The sequence below is a fragment of the Neurospora crassa genome, linkage group VI, assembly GCF_000182925.2.
Source record: "Neurospora crassa OR74A linkage group VI, whole genome shotgun sequence".
Taxonomy (NCBI): Eukaryota; Fungi; Ascomycota; class Sordariomycetes; order Sordariales; family Sordariaceae; genus Neurospora; species Neurospora crassa.
The window spans coordinates 2788224-2803918 of record NC_026506.1 but is presented as its reverse complement, the minus strand read 5'-3'; positions in this window follow the sequence as shown (position 1 = coordinate 2803918).

Here is a 15695-nt window from a genome sequence, read left to right as displayed (position 1 = left end):
TCTATTATAGGTATTAAGGTTAGGGAGGTTGAGAGAGTATTAATTAATAATTAAATTAGAGGAGGAGTAGTGTAAAGAGATTACAAAATACTCTTAAGAAGAATATAGAATATTAATAATACTAAAATAGAAGGACGGAAGTAAGGAAGAGACAATTATATTAATTATAAAAATTATCTAAATTATAGTTATAATAAAAACCGAAAAATACTATTTAGCGAACGCTTAATTACATTTAAGAAACTATTCGAATAATTCTATTATACGAACCTAATTTATAGTAACCTTATAGCGCTACTAAACCCAATTATTATTTATAAGGGGGCGGCCGGGAATATTAATAATTATAGGGCTACTAAAAATAGAATTACTACTATTAAAATTAGAAATTATATAAATAAGAGTAAGAAAATTACTACTATTGGATATAATATACGTAAGAATAATAGCGCTACTATTAGAGCTGGACGTAATTTGAACCGGGTTTATAATATTATTGTTAGGAAGAGAAGGGATACGATTATAATAAATATCTCTTATAATTAATTTATAATAACCCTTCTACTAAAAATCGGTAATATTATAATTAATAGCGTAGGGAAGATGCTCGTAGTTAGTAGGTAATTTATTATACTTTAAACGAATATATATATAATAGGTAAAATTATTAGCGATATAAACGAAGGTATTTAGGTTAAATTCGAACCTATTCTAATTACCCAATATTATAGTAACGGCTGCCGTTTAAATAATATTATAGGCGTTGTACAAACCTATAGGAATATTTAATATATATATTTTATAAGTATAGGAGTAAATAGTATTCTAAATACCGCTGGCTAGGATAGAAGTTAAATAATAATGAAGGAAAAGAAATATAAAGAATAAGAAATTTATTAATTATCGAAATAAAATAAATTTTTTTAATAATAATCTTATAAAAAGTATTAGGGGAGTTAGGCTTATTGCTACGTAGGATGGAAGTGAAATTTAAAGTATAGTAAAGGTAAGGAATTTTACGAATAATATTAATTAAATTAGTATAAGAATTGAAGAGAATAAAGAAGGAAGTTATACCGGTTTAGAGGAGGATAATTATTAAAGAAATTACAAAGGGTACAAATAAAGAATGTAAGTTCTAAAGGTACGACTATAGGGGATATAGGGCTTAGGGACGTACTAAAGGAGGGACCTTCTACGTTGGAGGTTAAATCGATCGGATTAGGGCGATAACGGCCGGAGGAAGCTATTTTACTAGAAGGTATAATAAAGAGGAAGGAGAAGAAGGATTAGGAAGGGGCGTTATATAGGGGATTATATAAATAAGAGAAGGGGGTCCTTATATTATTATAAATAAATATAAATTTGTAAAGTAATAGAATAAATAATAGGGAGGAAGTATTTATAAATAGGGTAAGGAGGCGGAGAGGTAGAGTAATAAACGGGGAAATAAGATAGGGAAGCGGGAAGAAGGCGGAGGAAAGAACGGTAGGGAATAAAATAGAAAGGTAGTAAAGGAAGCGGTACGCTTAATTTAATCCTATTCCTATTATCCTTATTATTTTAGTATTAGGATAATATAGCGGTAGAAGAGACGAAATTAGTTCGTTATAATAGTAGGTAAAAACTGTTATAGCTATAAGTAAAGTAGGAGCGGCGTAGAGAACTACGACCGAAATGGAACTAGGGGTTTTCATCCGACGGTGTTTAATACCGTACGGTTTTCCCCTCCAAAGAACTAGAGAAGGACCCTATACTAATAAAGCGCTATAGTTATAGTATAGGGAATAAGACTATTATTATTACGAATAATACTAATTAAATTAATATAAGGGCCGAAGAAAATAAAGAAGAAGGAAATTATATTAATTTAAAGGAGAATAATTATTAAAGAAATTGCGAAGGGTATAAATAAGGAATATAAATTCTAGAGGTACAACCGTAGGGGATATAGGGCCTGGGGATATACTAGGGGAGGGACCTTCTACGTTAGAAGTTAAATTGATCGGGTTAGGGCGATAATAGCCGGAGGAAATTATTTTATTAGAAGATATAATAAGGAGGAAGGAGAAGAAGGATTAGGAAGGGGCGCTATATAAGGGATTATATAAATAAGGGAAAGGGGTCTTTATACTATTATAAATAAAGGTAAATCTATAGGGTAGTAGAATAAATAATAGGAAGGAAGTATTTATAAATAGAGTAAGGAAGTAGAAATATAGAATAATAAATAGGGAAATAGGATAGGGAAGTGGGAAGAAAGCGGAGGAAGGAACAATAGGGAATAAAATAGAAAGGTAGTAAAGGAAGTGGTACGTTTAATTTAATCCTATTCTTATTATTTTTATTATTCTAGTATTAGGATAACGTAGCAATAAAAGAAACGAAATTAATTTGTTATAGTAGTAGGTGAGAACCGTTATAACTATAAATAAAGTAGGAGCAGCGTAGAGAACTACGACCGAAATGGAGCTGGGGGTTTTTATCCGGCGGTGTTTAATACCGTACGGTTTTCCCCTCTAAAGAACTGGAGAAGGACCCTATGCTAATAAGGCGCTATAGTTATAGTATAGGGAATAAGACTATTATTAAACGAAAAGAATCTCCCTAATTGGATAATTAATATTACAAAAGCTCCTAAGGGAAGCTAAGCTATAATAATAGAATCCCCCTCCTTATTAATATACGTAAATATATTTAAAGAACCTTTTAGTCTAAAAAGGAAACTAGCCTTAAAAAAGGCTAAAATACGAATAAAGACCGTCGGCGGGCGACGAATCTAAATACTACTGTAGTTAAAAAGAGTTAAACGGACTATATTCCGACTATTCGAACTAATAATTAATATAGCGGAACTAGACCTTTTAGACTTTAAATTTATTAACGGAAGGACCTTTATACTAAATATAAAGTTAAAAGGGGTTTAAATTAGTTCGATTACGTAGGTAGAGTTTAAAGAAATATAAAAAAATAAAGGGGAAGCTATATCGATACTAGCGCTATTAGAAAATACCTAGAAGGAAATTATATAAGGCAAGGGTAAACTTTATAAACCGTACTTTAAAGACGCTAAAGTTTATAACTTTATTAATTTATATAAGAAGGAAGCGGCCGGCGAGACTACCGGCGAATATTCCCTCTAGCTAGGCGAAGCAGCCTATAATTTTATTAACTATATTTATAGATTGGGATTTAATAGGGATAAGCAAAAAATACCCGAAGGGAAGAAAATACCTACAGTACTTACCGAAATTAATAAAATCTATAGTATTTCGAATAAGGATATATAAAAATTTATAGAGAAATTAATAAAGCCGAAATATACCCCGGAGTAAATTAAAGCCCACTTCCTAAATAAGTATAAAGATTTATCTTACGTAGTAAACCTAATAAATGCCAAAATAATTCTAAAATACCGCTTATACAACTATAAGATCAAATTGAAGCCGGGGGTAGAATTACTACTATATTCGAGGGCGAGGCCAATATTACTATAAAAATTAAAAATTATTAAATAATAATTGGATAACAATTTAGTAAAGGGATTTATCCGGCCTTCTACCTCAAACGTAGCCTCCCTAATCCTATTAATAAAAACACCGGGTAGCAGCGTAAGGATTTATATCGATTATAGAGGAATTAATAAAATCTTATTAAAGAATAAATATCTACTACTATTAATTAAAAAAATACTAAACGCTATTTACAGAGCTACATAGTTTATTAAAGTAAATATTATTATAATATTTAATAAATTAAGAATAACCGAAGGCTATAAATAATTCATAGCGTTTATTATATAATTCGGATTATACGAATTGCTAATTTACCTATTCGGGCTCTTAGGAGTATTAGCCTCTTTCTAGAATTTTATTAATAATATACTATATAATATCCTTAATATCTATACAACCGCTTACCTTAATAATGTTTTAATCTTCTTAGAAACCTATAAGGACTACGTTAAATATATTAAGGAAGTACTACAATACTTAATTAATATAGGCCTTTAAATTAATATTAATACATATAAATTCTATATATAAAGAATTAAATATTTCGGGCTAATTATTACCCCAGGCGGTATTAAGATAAATCCTAAAAAAGTAAAAGCAATTACGAAATAGGAAGTATTAACAAATAAATATTAATTACAATATTTCTTAGGGTTCGCGAACTTTTACCGAAGGTTCATCGCTAGGTTTTCCTATATAAGTAAATTATTATATAAATTAATAAAAAGAATAATTGAATAGTAGTAGAATAAAGAGTATAATAACGCCTTTAAATCTTTAAAAACAGCGTTCACATCTATTCCGGTTCTAAAGATTTACAATTAGGAAAAGCCTATAATTATAAAGGTTAATACCTTAAATTAATCGTTAGGAGGTACCCTCTCCTAAATTTATAAAAGGGATTTCTACCTAGTAGTCTACTTCTTAATAAAATATTCAGCGGCCGAATATAATTATAATATATATAATAAAGAACTATTAGCAGTCGTTAAAACGCTAGAAGAATAGAGGCCGGAATTAGAGGGAATTACCTAACTATTTAAGATTATTATAAATTACAAAAATTTAAAAACGTTCCATACTATTAAAAGGCTTATACTATAGTATATATAGTAATTTAAATTCTTATCTAAATTTAATCTTACAATTAAATATCAGCCGGGATGAACGAACGTTAAGCCCAACGCCCTAAGTAGGAAGTTAAAATATATCCTTAAAAACGAAACAAACGACAGGCTAAAAGCTAAAAAAAAATTACTTATCGACCCGGACCGCTTTAACTAATCCTTTAATAATAGAGAGCTTTTAAATGTTAATAGCAAAGGATTTATAATAAATACTATATTTAAAGATAGGATTCCCCTTATTATTTATATTCTAGAAAACAATTTTAAAGAAGAAGACTAGGAGGGGCTAGGCATTTATACAAATAATTTAGTAGACTGTACCTACGTTAATTCGCCTATAATAATTAATATTCGAAAAGTTATCCGAATAGGGAATAATTAGCTAAAGTACCTAAAGAAGAAATTAAGAATCCCCTTCGCCGAATATTATATAGTTAATAATAGGGTTATATTTTAAGATAAGCTAATAATTCCCCTTAACAACGAGAAAGTCCAACTTAAATTAATCCACCGTATTTATTCATTAATATAAGGAGGCTATTTAGGCAGAAATAAAATAATAGTACTAATATATTGGTATTTCTAGTCCGGAATAATTATTATAGTAAATGCTTATTATAGGGCGTATATTCCCTATAGTAAGACTAAAGCTACTAGAATATCGCTAGTAGGGTTTTTAAAGCCATTACTAATTCTGTACGCCCCCAAGAGGGATATCTCTATCAATTATATAACTCCGTTCCCTAAATTAACGAGGGTAAGTAGAGGTATTAAGTATAAATATATATTAATTATAGTAAATAAGCTTACAAAAATACAATATTTTATTTTAATTAAAGGATTATTAATAGAGGAATTAGTAGAGAAATTTATCGTCTATATTTACACCCTCTACAGCCTCCTAAATACTATTATATCTAATAGAAGTATCTAATTTATATTAGCTTTGTAAAAGTAATTATTATAGCAATTAAGTATTAAATTAAAACTATTTATACTATACTATAAGGAGATAAATAGGTAAATAGAACGGATTAATATAGAAATAGAATAATATTTACGAACCTTTATTAATTAAGCGTAAGATAATTAAGTAAATTAACTACCTTTAGCCGAATTTCAAAGCAATAACCTTAAATCGGTATTAATAAGAGTTACTCCATTCTTCGCCAACTATAATTTTTACCCTCGTATAGGTATAGAACCGACTACGCTACTACCTTCTAACGTAATAGATATACAATAAAAATAGATCTTTAACGCCAACCAATTAGTTATACGCTTTAAGGAAATTTAGGATTTTATTAAAACTTTATTATTATAAGTATAAGAGCGATATAAAGTAGTAGTGAATAAGAAGTGTATAGATATTTCTAAGTATAAAATTAATAATAAAATTATATTTAATATAAGTAATTACACTATAGGACGCCCGTATAATAAACTAATACCCAAGTTCGAAGGCCCCTTTTGTATTATAAAAGTAAATTCGTATATAGTAGAATTAACCCTACCTTAAAATATAAGAGTTACCTACGTTATTAATATATCCCGAGTAAAGCCTTATATCGAAGGACTCCCTAATTAGAGAGAATTAATAATAAACGTTAAGGTAAATAAGGGTATAATTGTTATTAAAATAAACGAATTTGAAGAAGATAAGCAATAGGAATTCGAAGAGCTACTAAACTACTAGAGAATAGACGGCTCTTAGAAATATTTCGTAAAATAATTATACTACCTACTAAATTAACAACTAACCAAGAACTTCAATAGCTATTAAGAATTAATTTAGCAATTTTATAACAATTACCTAGAATTTAATCCTCCTTACCCAAATTTTAAAAAAGGATAGAAGACTTAGTAAAAAATAAAAACAATTCTCGGGAGTAACACTTAGGATTAACCCTCAATCTTAATTACAGTAATATTAGTAGCGGATAATTAGTAAATAAGAAGGAGTATAAAATTAAATAATAAATAATATTTCGGCCTTTTACAATTAGAGAAATAAAGTATAAAAGTACAAAACTAAGCCTCAAATTACAAAAAAAAAAGAGGAGTTTAAATCGACTTATTCTATGTACCCTAATCGAATACCTTATAATATACCCTTTTATAAGGCAACTATTGGTAGTACTAAAAAATAATACATCTTACAACGGTTTTATATTTCCTATTCCCTAAAACGGCCTATATATAATCTATATTAGAATAAAACCTATAACGGATAAGATTGGAAGATAAGAAGCATTTAAAAGAGGTTAGTAATACAACAATTAAATATTTAAAGAGAAAAACGAATTATAAGTAGGGAATTAAACGTACAAACTCTCCAAACTTATACTAATAACAGTTATAGGCGTCCCCGTAAACCGCTATACTATAGGCGTCCCTATAATACCCCCGGTAGGGCTAGTAATAGTAAGAATCGTTAAAGTCCTCTATATATAGTAATTAGAGCAGTTTATAAAGTGTAAATAGATTATTAAGGGTAATAATAATTCTTATAATAGAAGAGTCAAATTTAACGATATTTCAATTAGTATTCTACCCCTAAACGGGAATTCGAATACTAAATAGCCTCCCGTCTTAGCGAAACTTTTACCGGTATTTAATTAAATATAGCCACGGGAAGGATCAAGAGGGTCTACTTTATCAATAATAATAGATTTTTCGAATAGGAGCTTCATTTTAAGGGAAGGTAGTATTATAGGCATTACTACCATATTCTTATATATAGAAGGGTACTATACTATAGTAGTATAGCTAGCTTATAGCTATCTAAGTGCAATACAATAGCAGTAGTTACGTACATACGTGCTGGGTCCGTATACCGGACCCACACAGCATGCCCTATATAGTTCTCGTGCGCGTATAGGATTCTCTTCCTATTCCTCGCACAACAATCAAAGTCTTACCTTAGTGCTTGCTCGCGCCCTATAATATAAATTTTATTTCCGATTTGGAAGTATTTAGTTAGTTATTTGGAGTGGTTTGTAAATTTCTTATACTATTATACGGCCGTAATTATAGTTATTTAATATATATTTGAAATTCATTATAATTTCTCTATGGATTCGTAGGTTTTTTATTTAGGGATAGATATAATAGGTAGCTCCTTTAGGGATTCTTCAATAATAAGAATAATTGGGCCTACTTTATAGTTGTAAATTGTAAAGAAGGGGGTTATATTAATAGAAGTATTTATTTTATTGTTAATTGTTAGTTAGGCTATAGGGGTTTAATAATTCTAACTATTTTGTAGGTAGTTAATATAAGCTCTGAAGAAAGTGTATATTTCTTAGTTTATTCTTTTAGAGCTACTATTAATTTGGGGGTAGTAGGCTATATTAAGGAGTTATTCTATATATATTAGTTTATAGAAATGTTTCTGAAACCTACTTGTCTAATTAGTCCTTCTATTACTAATAATTAAATATAGCTGATTATAGTAGCGTACGAAGTATTAAAGCAAGTATTCTATATAGAGGTTTGTATTTATAGAGGGTATAAGTTTGAGAATAATATTCTTATCAAATTGGTTTTTAACAATTTATAGGTACGTATTACTATTAGTATTCGGGAAGTTGGTAATAAAATTTATTTAAATAGCCCTATAGTATTGGTTTAGGGTTGTTAACGTTTATAGAAAGCTTCTCTTTATATTTCTCTAGACCTTTGTGGAATCGTAAATATAATAGTTGTATAGGAAGTATTGTATGTAGGTTCCTAATGGAAGTTAGTAGTATTCTTTTAAAAGAGTAAAGATTATTTCCTTTTTATTAGGGTAATTAATGGCCGCGGCTTTATATATTATAATAGTTCTATAGAGGGTATTAAATTACTATTCTTAATTAGTAATTGCGAATACTATAGTTTCGGATATAGTTAGGGTCCTTAGGATTTAGAGGTGCCCTATAGTATAGTTGGTTTAATGTATTTATAAAGTAATTAGTAATTTGAATTCTTGATTAAAGTAACGGTACGAAGGTTCGAGTGTTGTTTTTAATTATGTATAGGGCGGTTTAGTATATAGAGTTAAAGTAGATGGTTTGATCCTAGAGCTATTGTAAATCCGGATTTTTAAATATATATATACCTTCTGCCGGGGAGACGGTAGAAGTAGAGATTCGGATGTATATTTGTAGGGTTGCCTCGGGAATAAATTATATATTTTTAACTTTACGGTCTTTATTTGAGGGCTAGTTTTAATCTTTATAGAATAATATATTTAGGACTATAATTTCTTTACTTAGGAAGTAAATAAGGTGAAAATTAAATTATAATAAATATTCTACTTAGTAAGTTTATTGCTTAAAGAGACCTTAGTATTCTATAAAATATTCGAAGTTATAGTAATTAATAAGGATTGTAAAGGCTTCGCAATTATATAATTCTACGGACTATTTTTTGAGGTACGAAATAATCGTTAATATTTTTTTATTGTAAATAAGGTAATTATATTTTATTATAGAGAATTTCTTAGAATAGAAAGTTATAGTACGCTAGGTACTATTATTTACTTCTTATATTAGTATACCTCTAAGCGTATAATTACTATAATTAGTTTTTAAAAAGGTTTTACAGTTGGGGTTGAATTTTATAAAAATAGGCGCGCGTGTAAATAGGCGTTTAAGGAGGTAGAAGGTTACATTATATTCCTTAATCTATTCGAATGTAATTCCCTTATTTATAAGTTTAATTAGGGGTATAGTTACTTTAGAAAATTAGGGGATAAATATATAGTAGTAGTTTATAAATTTAAAGAAGTTGTATACACTTTTCTATAAAGTAGGAGTAAGCTAATTGAAAATTGCTTTAATTTTCTTGGGGTCGGTTTATACGTTTATACCCGTATAAATAATAAAATTGAGATATTTAACCTTTTTTATAGAAAATTTATATTTATTGAAGTTGAGGTATAGTTTGTATTCCTTAAGTTTTTCTAGAACTATTATTACTTTCTTCTTATAGTTTTTTTTTTAAATTTAAAAGAATAAATAAGTATATTGTTTATATAAGTAAAGTAGAAATTGTTTAGATAATTATAGAAAATGGAATTGATATACCTTTAGAATAAAGTTGGGGCTCGAGAGAGACCGAAGGGGACTATTATCTACTTAAAAAGTTTATAGAGGGTTTAGAAGGTGGTTTTACTCTCCTCCCTTATAGTTATATATATTTTGTAAACTACTATTATAATGTCGACTTTCGTATATTAGTATATTCCTTTTAAAATTTTAAAAGTTTTTTGAATTAGGGGGAAAGGGTAGTGGTCTATATGGGTAATAATATTTATAGTTCTATAGTTATAGTAGAAGTGAAGTCCGCTTTCTAGTTTGCGGATGAATAATATTGGGGTTCTAACTTTTAAGTTATTCGTCCGAATATATCCTTTATCGAGGAAGTCCCTAAGTATCTTCTTTAATATTAGTAGCTCCTCTCTAAATATATTGTATAGGAGGCTGAAGGGGAGGGGGAGGTCCTACCTATTTAGGCCCTTCTTAAGGGGAATTTTGTAGTTAATATTGGGTTTATAAGGGTTAAATTTATTAGCTTCTTCTTTTATTTATAGGGGGAGAAGGTAATAAAATCGTTTAAGGATTTTTTCTTACAATTAGATTTCTATATAGCCTTTCTTTAGGGTAAAGGCCTTTTCTATATTTTTAAGGCTAATAATAAAAATATAATCTTCGGCCGTAGTTTAGCTATATTCTTTACGTATATAGTTAATAGTACCTATAAATTTAGTAGCTATTATATATACGGCGGATTTTACTTTTTTAATAAATACGGTTTTTTCTTTTTCTTTATTTCCAACGTAGAGGATCTAATTACCTGCTACTCCTATATAGAGGTGCTTCTTATAGGGTACTGAGTAGGTTCTATAAGTAACGAGTTATAGTTTATTTAACATTAAGGGGTATTTTAATTTAGGGATAATATACATTACTATAGGTTTAATACACGTAGGGCCCGGGGACGCGCTAGGGGAGGGACCCTCTACGTCGGAGGTCAAGTCGATCGGGCTAGGGCGATAACGGCCGGAGGAAGCTATCTTATTGGAGGTTGCGATAGGGAAGAAAGAGAAGGAGGACTAGGAAGGGGCGCTGCGTAGGGGAATATACAGACGAAGGAAGGGGGTCCTTATATAATTATAAATAGAGGTAGATTTGCGGGGTAATAGAGTAAATAATAGGGCGGAGGTGGTTGTAAACGGAATAAGGAGGCGGAGAAGTAGAGTAATAAATAGGAAAATAGGATAGGGAAGCGGGGAGAAAGCGAAGGAAGGAGCGGTAGGAAATAAAATAGAAAGGTAGTAAAGGAAGTAGTACGCTTAATTTAGTCCTATTCCTATTATCCTTATTATTCTAATATTAAAATAATATAGTAGTGGGAGAGACGAGATTAGTTTACTATAGTAGTAGGTAAAAATTATTATAATTATAAGTAAAGTAGGAGCGGCGTAGAGAATTACGACCGAAATAGAGCTAAGGGTTTTCATTCGGCGGTGTTTAATACTATACGGTTTTCCCTTCTAGAGAACTAGAGAAGGACCCTATACTAATAAGGCGCTATAGTTATAGTATAGGGAATAAGATTATTATAGGTTTAATATAATTATTAATTTCTATTATAAATTAAGCGAGGTTTTTAATAGTAGCGCTTTCTATAGTTGTAAATACGCCCTTTACTTAGCGTAAAGGGATAAGAATTATAGGGATTCTAAGGTTGTAAATAACCTTTTTATTAATTGTAGTATAGTATTAGTAACCTTCGTTTATAAGGATGTAGAATAAATTATGATTATTAATAATAAGTAGAATTAAAGTAGGCTTAATTTCTAATTCATTTTCCAATTTGAAGTCTTCTATCTTATTATTTAATACTTCTAGGGATTCTAATGCCTAATTACGTACTAGAATTATTCTTTTCCCTAATCCTCTATTACAAATTTATATTATTCTTCTTCTTCTAATATAGGAGGGGCTGTAGCGGTTATAGTTGTATTAATAGTAATTTTATTTTTAGGGTTTATAGTTAGTAGGTATAGGTAGTATATTATATAATAATTGGAAGTATCATACTTTATATATAGGTTATTCCCTCTATATTTTTAGCGTTCTTCGTTGGAGATTTATTTGGTGTAGCGGGTAGTACTATTGTTTTTATTTCTTCGAGCACCGCTGTATCCGCGGGCAAGGCTAATTATTATTTTGCTTATAAATATATTAGTATTATTATTAGCGTCCTTTATACTTAGTTTAGTAGAAGATAAATTAGAATTATTTATAGGGGGGTTTTAATTTTATATAGTTGCGAATTGGGTTTTAGAGGGTTTAGAGGAGAATTAGCTAGAGGTATAATTAGAATTTTAGTTCTTCCTTTTACCCTAGCGCTTATTATTCTATTGCTTCAAGAGTTTGAAAGTTGTTATACATTTGTAGTGCGTAGCATTAATTTAGAATATTTTAATATATTTATTATAATTATTTGGGAGTATAACTATAAAAATCGTATAACTGCTTTGGAACCGGAAACGCCGATTTCTAGTCGAGGAGTACTCCAAAACGAAAACCGATAACGGTAATCGACTTAGGAGGGTCGTTTATATCCCCTACAATATCCTACGACGAGTGTAGCGATAGCGTTATATTATTATTACCGATGGCTATTAATAGTAGTACTCGTAGATTTGAAAATAGCATTTACAACCCGCTCGCGGAAATCTTAATATATAACGATCCCGAAGCCGCATTTACTACAAAGACTTCGGATAAAACAAATAAAAATAATAAAATATTAAAGAAGTTTATTACTAAAATAAATAAATTTATAGACTATAATACTATTTTAACCGAGGACTATTATTAAATTCGAAAACTATTTCTTAAATGCGTAAAAGTACGTATCGGAAAAAGAAGATCTATATAACCCGAAGCTAATAAGGTTAGAACCGACTAATTCATTACTAAGAAGGATTTTGATAATTTAAAGAAGGATATTCTAAAAGAGATTGAAAAAGGCGCCTAGGAGGCGCCGAAGTATTAAATTAATATTATAGCAAAAGCTAGCCCGAATACGGTTAATGCTACCCTCTAATAACTACCTACTATTACTAAGAAGTTTATTCCCTCTAACCCAAACAGCAATTTACTATGAAAATAGTAATAATTACTACCGATTTTATAAACCGTTCGAATAAAAATATAAAGACAACCTTAACTACTTACTTAAGTAAGAAGAAACCCGGCCTAATAATCCGCACAACTATTAAAATACTAATAGCCGGAAATTATATAATTATATTTAACGAATTTATATATAATTAATATTAATAAAATTAAATATAGGCTAAAGATATTTTCAGCCCCAATACTTTTATTATTATAAATACTATAAGTGTATTAACTTAGGGCGTACTTTGGGATAGTATTAATAATTATATTATAGTAAAAACTATTTTAAATGTAATAAGGGAGAGGAACCCGGAGGTATTTATTATTAGAATTCGGCTATAGAAAAGAAGAAATAAAGAGAATAGAAGCCTATTCCTTATAAAAGTCGCTACTGTATCGGCGGCGTACTTCCTCTAAAATAACTTCTTCCTTTAAAACAATAGCGTATACTTATACGAACTATTCTAATCTTCGAATAATATCTAATAATACTTTAAATATTAAGGAATTAAATATATAGTAAGATTTTGCCGTTAAAATAATATTTACGCCTATTACAATGAAGCTAAATACGAAGGAGAACGCTTTAGTAAAGTAAATTACTTATTTAATAATAATAAATTATTCGTCTATTATAAATTATATAGGAAGAAGGGGTATTACGTATATAACTATAAGGAATACCCTATTCTCCGGAAGGCAATTATAAAGGTATTTATTATATATATTGAAAGGCCGCAGGTATTCGCCCCCTACAAAAACTTAACTAGAAAGGTATTAAAGCTAATAATAGAAATTAGAAATAAAAGCGTCCTACTAAACGCCCCCCCTAGCTCCTATACTATTATTACCCTAGAAAAATATATTAGAGGAGGTATAAAAAAGGAATAACTAAAAAAATTAATCGGCCTATCCACCTAGCCGAAACCTATAACGCTATAAAGTCTAATAAATAAATATTATATATACTTATAGAATGTAAGAGGAAATTGGTTATATAGCGGTAATAGCGCCTATATAATTATAACCCCCCCTAAAGAAATAGTACCCTTATCTTCCGCCGAGGGATTAGAAAGAACCCTATTCTAAAATAATTAATAGTTTAATTAAAAATACTCTATTAAAACGTAAAGAAATTGTACGAGAGGGGAAAATTTCTATTCAAATAAGAGGAGACCTATAATAATATAATAATTTAAGAGTTAAATAGTATTCAAATAGGGATATCTATTATTTTAAAAGCGGGAGATATTTTAGGGTTGATTATTTAAAAAAAAGAAAGGGTAGTAATATATATAAATAAGAAATAGAATTTAAAGGATTCAAATTTCTAAATTAGAAAAAATTAAACTACAATTATATTTAAACATTTAAAGGATCTAATAACCGTCTAATCTATTTACTCTCCTATCTTTATACAAGGAACGCCGGAATATTAATAAAAGTTACTACTCTTCGAATTTATTGAGGCCGGACCCCTAATAGGAGATTTAATTACTATCGGGGACTTTAATTTCTATTATCCTAATTAGAATTTAGAAAATAGAATTAATTTAAGGGCTATTTACCTCCTTATATAGGTACGATAAATTAATTTACTATAGGGGGTAAATAAAAACTGCTTTGAAACCAGAAACGCCGATTTCTGGTTGAGGAGTGCTCCAAAACGAAAACTAACAACGGCAATCGACTTAGGAAGGTCATTTACGTCCCTTACGATGTCTTGCGACGAATATAATAACGGTGTTGTATTATTATTACTAATAATTATCGATAGCGGTGCTTATAGACTTGAAAATAGCGTTTATAACCCGTTCGTGGAAATTTTAATATATAATAATCCTAAAGCCGTATTTACTACGAAGATTTCGGATAAAATGGAAGAAGATAATGAAATATTAAAGAAGTTTATTGCTAAAGCGAATAAATCTATAGATTATAATACTATTTCGACTAAGGACCGTCGTTGGGTTCGAAAGTTATTTTTCGAATTTGTAAAGGTATATATTAGAAAAAGTGGGTCTATGTAACCCGAGGTTGATAAGGTTAGAACCGACTAATTTATTATTAGGAAGGATTTCGATAACCTAAAGAAGGATATTTTAAAGGAAATTAAAAAAGGTGCTTAAGAAGTACCGAAGTATTAAGCTAATATTATAGTGAAAATTAATTCGAATAAAATTGGTATTACCCTCTAATAATTACCTATTACTATTAAAAAGTTTATCCCCTCTAATTTTGAATAATAATTTATTATTAAAGGAGTAATAATTACCGCTAAATTCGTAAATTGTTCGAATAAAGATACGAAGACGACCCTAGCTATTTGCCTAAGTAAGAAGAAACCCGGCCTAATAATCCGTATAGCTATTAAAATACTAATAATTGGAGATTATATAATTATATTTAATAAATATATATATACTTAGTATTAGTGAAATTAAGTGTAGGCTAAAGAAATTTTCAGCCCTAATACTTTTATTACTATAAGTACCGTAGGTATATTAGTTCGGGGCGTGCCCTAGGATAGCGTTAATAATTATATTATAATGGAAGTTATTTCGAATATAGTAAAGGAAAGGAATTTGGAGGTATCTATTATTAGAATTCGGTTATAAAAGAAAAGAGATAGAGAAAATAGAAGTTTGCTCCTTATAGAAGTCGTTACTATATTAGCGGCGTATTTCTTTTAGGATAACTTTTTTCTTTAGGATAATAGTATATATTTATATAAACCGTTCTAAATTTTAAGTAATATTTAATAATACTTTAAATATTAGGGAATTGGATATATAATAAAATTCTACTATTAAAATAATATTTACGCCCGCTATAGCGAAGCTAAATACGAAGGAGACTACTTTAGCGAA